Source organism: Myotis daubentonii, chromosome 3 (assembly GCF_963259705.1).
Source record: "Myotis daubentonii chromosome 3, mMyoDau2.1, whole genome shotgun sequence".
Classification (NCBI taxonomy): Eukaryota; Metazoa; Chordata; class Mammalia; order Chiroptera; family Vespertilionidae; genus Myotis; species Myotis daubentonii.
The window spans coordinates 213,537,351-213,544,721 of NC_081842.1; positions in this window are offsets into that span (position 1 = coordinate 213,537,351).

A 7,371-nucleotide genomic window follows, 5' to 3' on the forward strand; every position below is an offset into this window, starting at 1 on the left:
GTCCTCTCTCGGGGCCGGCTCTCTGGTGAAGTAGGTGGGCTGGTTGCCCACTTCCAATCCCAGAGCCTTTGACCCCCAGCTGGGCTCCTGGATTCCTGAGAACAGCTGGGCCCCGAAGTCCTCAGCTTGGGAAGAATAGATCGCCCTCCCCAGCTGCCTCTCGCACATTATTCAGGAGTTCATTACTGTTTAACTTAATCACCAAATGTCATCCAAATGCCATTTATTCTGCCTGCTCACCGGAGAGTTACCTATTTGTTTTACATTTCAAATGAATAGCTCATTATTCTGTCATTTGGGGCTTTATTTTGTAATTCATTTGGCAAGTTCCGACAGGTTGGAAATGATGCTGCATGGAGCACAGTGCCTTCTGGGCCCCTCTCTGGCACCCAGGAGGCCAGCCCCAGGCATCCTCCACCTTGCTGCTGGGTAATGGAGAGAGAGATGCAAAATTCTGTTCTTGCTTCGAGTCCAAACCCTGCATCTGCCCGAGACTCTCCGGTGTGCACGCTGAGGGCTGGGGCAGGTAAACAAGAAAGCTCAGAGTCGCTCTGCAGTGAGCACGCCGCGGTGTTCTCATTTTGCCCGGGCCTTCATTCCCTTGGGCAAATGGCCTACCTTCTCCCAGCCTCAGTTTCCTCATCTGTAAAATGGGGTGGTAATAGGCCAGCACCTCCAGGGTTGGTGTGAAGGGTCAGGGGGGCGAGGCTCATCCAGCGCTTCCCCAGTGCCGGGCACATGCGCTCCCGACATGAGTTATGAGCTCATTTTATCCTGAGCTCAAGGTGGAAAGTGATGGCCCAGACCAGCTCTTGCAGGAAGCAGGGGATGAAGGTCAGAGGGCTCGAGGCGTTGATGGCAATAGGCAATTCTGGGTACCGGTGGTGTGCAGGGCCCCCGAGGTGGTGGCTGACCCTATTCTTCCCCTCCTCGGCCCCCCCCCACCCCCAGCTCAGGTCTGGCTGGGAGGCTCCCCAGCAGCCCTCACTTCTGGCTGCTGCCTGAGAACTGGCTGCTGAGCCAGCAACCCCAAGGGGCCATCGATCTCAGAGACGGATGACACCACCGCCTGGAAGCAGAGCCCACGCCTGTATATTAAAGCCTCGTGGTGCCTCCAGGCAGCTTCACGGGCTGTGCGGCAAGGCCACAGGCTCTGAGCCAGGCTCCTCGCCAAATCCCGGGAGCCCCCACCCCAGGATTCAGACTCCGGAAGCCCGGGTGGGGCCTGGGGTGAACCTCAGGGTTCTCAGAACAACGGCCTCTCTGTGTCCTTCTCTGCCTAGAAGCTTCCCAGGCCTCTTGGATTATTTTTAAAAAAATATATATTTTATTGATTTTAGGGAGAGAGAGAGAGAGAGAAACATTAATGATGAGAGAGATTCATTGACTGGCTGCCTCTTGCATGCCCCCTACTGGGGATCAAGCTTGCAACCTGGGCGTGTTCATATGTTGACACTCAACCACTGAGCCACACTGGCCTGCCCTCTTGGATTCTTAAAAGAAAGCAATTATTGCCGAAACCGGTTTGGCTCAGTGGATAGAGCGTCGGCCTGCGGACTGAAAGGTCCCAGGTTCGATTCCGGTCAAGGGCATGTACCTGGGTTGCGGGCACATCTCCCAGTGGGAGATGTACAGGAGGCAGCTGATCGATGTTTCTCTCCCATTGATGTTTCTAACTATCTATCTCTCTCCCTTCCTCTCTGTGAAAAATCAATAAAATATATTTAAAAAAAAAAGAAAGCAATTATTAGGTGGCTAATGATAAGACCAGCACCGTACAATGGAGACAGGAAGACAGAGAAACCCACTTGGAGGGAAATGGTCGTCCCCCTCCCTGGAGAGCGCTGACATTTTGGGATCGACTCCGTCTTTTGTCGATGACACACGACGTATTGCTCACATCCTACTGTTACCAGCCCGCGAAGGGCTTCCTCTTCAGAGCCTGCCCCTGTCCTCCAACCCGCTCTGGGCTGGCTCAGAGAGTCATCCTCTCTCTGGCAGACTTGCCCTCCCTCTCCTGGACCCTAATTTCTGGCTTGTACCCCAAGACTCCCCGTCCTAAAATCATTCCCTGGACCCTTTCTCCCCTCAAACCATTCACCACGCTCCCTCTTTAATTCACCGCCAACTGTCTGAATTCTTGCCCCAAGTCCCCTCATGTCCCCTTAATCTAGTCACTCCCTGGCCCCCAAACTCAGGCTTCCCCGAGATGCTCCAGGGCAGTGCCATCCAGTAGAAATAGGATGCCAGCCACACACGGGATGTAAAACCTTCCCCCAGCCACAGGCAAGAAGTACAGAGAACAGGTGAGATTGATTTTAATAATATATTTCATTTAACTCAATAGATCCCAACTATTATCACTGCAACCTGAAACGTAATCAATGGAGAAGTTATTCATGGGCTACTTCACATTCTTTTTATTTTTATTTTTGTACCAACTTTGTAATCTCGTATTTTTACACGTAGAGCACATCTCGATTGGGACTAACCGTCTCTCAAGTGTCTAGTAGCCATGTGTGGTCAGCAGCCACGGCATCGGATGGCACACATCTAGGGGGCCCAGTGGGCAAACCCTCCACTCCTCTTCCCAGGGAACCGATTCATAGAGTTTGTTCCTGTGTCCCCCTCGACTTCCCGTGCCCCCTCCACCTCCCATGACTTCCCTTGCTACCTCTTATTTTACCTTTACATGTTACACCTTTATTTCTGGAACTTCTTTATCTATCTGTAACACACAACCATTTCTAAATATCAGACATATCCAGATACGGGGTTCTAGATCTTTGAAATAAGATGTTTGTGACTTTCTCTCCTGCGGGCCCTTGTAGACCCCTGGTCCTGGTCGGGCACCAGGATTAATTATGGCCGGAGCACGAAGAGGCAGGAGTGGTTGGGAAGTCACTGTTAGAACCCAAAGGGAAGGCCCCTGGGGAAGCTGGGTGTGGCGTTTGTGCCATAAACATAGACAGAGCGAGAAGAAGGGCCGGCCCAACTCTGCCTCCCTCTGCCCCTGAAATGAGGTGAGGACGCTCAGGCCGGTATCAGGGTGAAGGCGCGTTCCGTAGAGTTTTCAGCGGCCCAGAGAGTCGCTGGGGGCTGAAGGCCCAGGTTCCGATCCGATTCATTCCGCCACAAGCAGAGCTGGGCCACCAAAGGGAGAGGCTGTCACTCCTGTGGCCGGGCAGCGTCTCGTCGAGATGGAGGGGCTGCCCTTCACCGTGACCAGCGCCACCACCACCGCCACCCCGACCCAGCTGCTAAGTCGGGACGAAGCTGCCACCCTGAGCCCTGCCTCGGGACTCTGGGTCCCTGGAACTCCCCATAAACGGGGCTACAGCCACCCGACAGAAACGGCCAACGCAGCCACACCCGTGGAGGTCCATGTTCAGAAGAGGTGACCTTTAAAAAGTGGGAGGGGATCGGACTTCAGAAGTCTGGCTTGCCACATAAACCCCAGAAATGCACGCACATCATCAGCTCAGGCTGTTACAGCCAAATACGACAGACCCGGCGGCTTATACAACAGACCTTTGTTTCTCACAGTTCTGGAGGCTGGGATGTTCAAGGTCAAGGTGTGGCTGATTTGGTTCTTGGTGAGAGCTCCCTACCTGGCCTACAGACAGCCACCTTCTTGCTGTGTCCTCGTGTGGCAGAAAGAGCGCTGGAGAGCAAGCTGCTGGTGCCTCTTCTTACAAAGGCTCGCATCCCACCATGAGAACCCCAACCTTCTGACCTGTGCCTGGGACCTTTGAGAATTAATGTAGATGGTTCCCAATTTTCCCTGATTGGAAACAAGATGATGAAGAGCGTTTCAGAAATGAAATCTAAGCATGAGTGACTGGGAGCCAGATTACTGGAGAGGCTGTCTATGTTTTAAAGACTTGGCACACACCTTCTTCACTTGCCCTCCAGAAAAACCACATCAAATGACACCCAACGAGTCATGTTAGGGCAGTGGTTCTCAACCTGTGGGTCGAGACCCCTTTGGCGGTCGAACGACCCTTTCACAGGGGTCGCCTAAGACCATCCTGCATATCAGATATTTACATGACGATTCATAACAGTAGCAACATGACAGTGATGAAGTAGCAACGAAAATAATTTTATGGTTGGGTCACCACATGAGGAACTGTATTGAAAGGGCCAGGAGGCTGAGAACCACTGTGTTAGGGCGTGTATTTTTCCCCATGTCTTCCACAGCACTGGGTATGGCCATCCACTTTTTTTTTTTCTAATTTGATAATGAAATATCTTCCTACCCGGCCCCACCCCTCTTTGAAATTGTGCCTTTTCCACTTCCTTCTCAACCTCAGCACAGGTTCCCTCTTCCCCACCTGCCCCCCACATGTCTGTGCCCCCAGCTCCCTGTCCAGCGCCTTCTTTTCTTTCCCGACGTCCCTTTGTAAATTTGCGTGAAACCTGCTCAACACCCTCCCTCTGGCTGCCATCCGCTCAAAAAGCCCCCAGCGCCCTGTCCCTCTCCTCCTGGGCCCTAAATCAACACGTGATAAACAGTGAGTGAGCAATAACCCTCCTTGTTCAGACTTGCGGCCAGAAGTGGCGGCGCCACCCTCAGACCTTGTTAACGTCTCAGTGACCTCAGGGGGAAATGGTTCGCGCTCAGTGCAGCCAAGATGTCACCAACGGGAACAAAACAGAAAGCATATCTTCAAGATCAGCTTGAAGGTGCTTTCCTGCCGCTTCCCTTTCCGGGAGCCCCGGACAGATGGGGGACAGAACGAGGCGGTAGTTCTTAGCACGCACACCCCCAAAGGGGGAGGGAGTGCTGGCTGCAGATCCTGTTATCAAGACCTGCCTTACCCTCCCTTCAGGGATGTATGTGCGCGGTTCAGTCCACCCGAACAAGGGTCTGAGCAACTCGTCTCTGCTTCTAAAAGTCTTTGGAAAATCAGAACCAAACAACCAAGAGCCCAAAGCCCAATCTGGTCTCTGTGGGGGATCCCCAGTCGTCTCCTCCGCCGTCTCTCTGGCGCGGTAGACCGGACATGAACTAGATGTTCTGGTGGGACCTCAGACTCAAGATGTGACCACATTGTTGCCTGATCCCCTTCCTACTGTTTTGAAAGTTGACATGACTGAGTCTCCCCAGAGGCAGGGACAGAGACACAAATGCCGGCAGTGCATTCGAGGGTGATCCCAGGAAACACTGGTTGGTAGGAGTGAAGTTGGAAGAGGCAGGAGGCCAGACAGGGTGTGTTCATGAGCAGGTGACCACTGTGGGCAACTGGGCTCACTCCCCTGGGGACCCCCGGGAGCCTTTGGAGAGCACACCTTAGAGGTGCCCCAGGGGAGGGGCAAAGAGCCAGGTGTTTATCCACCGACTTGTCCGGCATCCCTGCAGATCAGGAAGAGCTGGGGCAGTGAGTGAAGCTAGGGCGAGGGCTGCAGTAGGAAGCCTTTGGCTTTTGCAGGAAGGGGAGTGCCAGTGGGCCTGGGGGGCGCCCACAGCACCTCTGCCAGGGCACCCTACCTGCCGGTCATCCTGCAATTTGATTGTGCACCATCTCCTTAGTCACACCAGCAGCCCAGGGAGAGGAGATTTCGGTGATCCGGTTTACAGACGGAGTGGAGGCTTGGCGATGTCAATGGACTGGCTTAGGGTGACACACATCCAGGGGGGCAGGAGGCTGGGCCTCGGACCCAGAGCCTGTGCGGTCCCCTCGCACCTCCCGCCTCCTGCCTCCCCTCCCTCCCACGGCTGTGCTCCCTCCGGGCGCCTGTGAAGAAACGGGAGGCAGATAGAATCAGGAGCTTATTTACCTCCCGTGCCGCATGTTTCCTTAAATCACAGGCCTCTTGCAATTTTCTGAGCTGTCGGTTCCCCACTTGGCGGATTTTAGACTCTGCGGTGGGAGCTCTGCCCGTGGAGCCTGTGGAGGCCAGTGCACGGGGAGCGGCTCCCGTCAGCGGGGTTTTGATTAGAGCGAATATGTGTGCGTGCGTGATAAGTCACGATGCTTTTTTTTTTCTTTCTTTCTGGAAAACAACCATTTTCTTGCACTTTGAATAAGTTCCAAAGAAGGTCGCTTCTCCATCTACTGGGTTCAAAATGTTGGTTAAGCACAGGAAGAAAAGCATTTTCATTCTTGATTTCTCTCCGCTCTGCTATTCCCTTAACATTAATAATAATAATAATAATAATGATAATAATAGCAGCAGCAGTAGTAATAGCAATACCTATTATTGACGAGGGTTTACTCCATATGCAAAATGATGTACAGATGTGCTGAATTGTATCAGCATTTACAGTAGTCCTCAGGTTACGTCAGAGATCTATTCCTACGGCGCAATGTAAGGTGATTTTCGCCGTAAGCCTACCTAAGCACCTACATCACTCACGTGGAGCACATACACAGCAGTAATGAAGTGAAACAGTAAAAAAACATTTAAAAGAAAGATAATTCCTGACCTTTACTTGTGGTAAATAAATAATAAAAAACATAAAGCACATATGTACATACGTTGAAAGGATGGAACATTTTTTTATATAAATAAATGAGAGATGGCGACGTACCCACGAAACGACATACGTCGAGTCCGATGTAACCCAAGGACTGCCTGTATATATATTATCACATATGTATATATATGTTTATATATATTACTAGAGGCCCAGTGCATGAATTCAGGCATGGGTGGAGTCCCTTGGCCTGGCCAGCAAACACCATGGGTATTTTTTTTTTCACTATATATATATATAATTGATTTCAGAGAGGAGTGGAGAGGAAGAAAGAGATAGAAACATCAATGATGAGAGAGAATCATTGATTGGCTGCCTCCTGCATGCTCCCTGCAAGCCCGAAATCTGGTCCTTGACCAGAATCAAACCTGGGACCCCTCAGTCCGTAGGCCGATGCTCTATCCACTGAGCCAAACTGGCTAGGGCTCACCTTGTATTTCGATTTCCATAGGCTGATCGGGGCTGCGGGAGGTTGGCGGGCCATGGGAGGTGCACTGACCATCAGGGGGAAACTCCTGTGTTGAGTGTCTGCCCCCTGGTGGTCAGTGCGCATCATAGCAACTGGTCAATTGGTCGTTCGGTTGCTTAGGCTTTCATATATATAAACTAGAGGCCTGGTGTCCCGAGGTGGGTAGGGGGTGGCCCAGGATGCGATCGGCCCTCCGGATGGGCAGTGGGACGCCCTTGCCGGCCTGGGATCTGGATCTATCCTGCTGACATTCACGCCGGTTGTTGGGAGCCACCTGGCGGCTGCTTTTATATTGCTTCTTCCTTGCAGTGCGTCTAGGGAGGGGAAGTGGCTGTGGTGCCCCAGAGGAGGCTGGCAGCACTGTTCTGTCAGTGCCTGGCCCGTTCTCAGGAGATTGGACCTGCAGGACTGCTGAGGA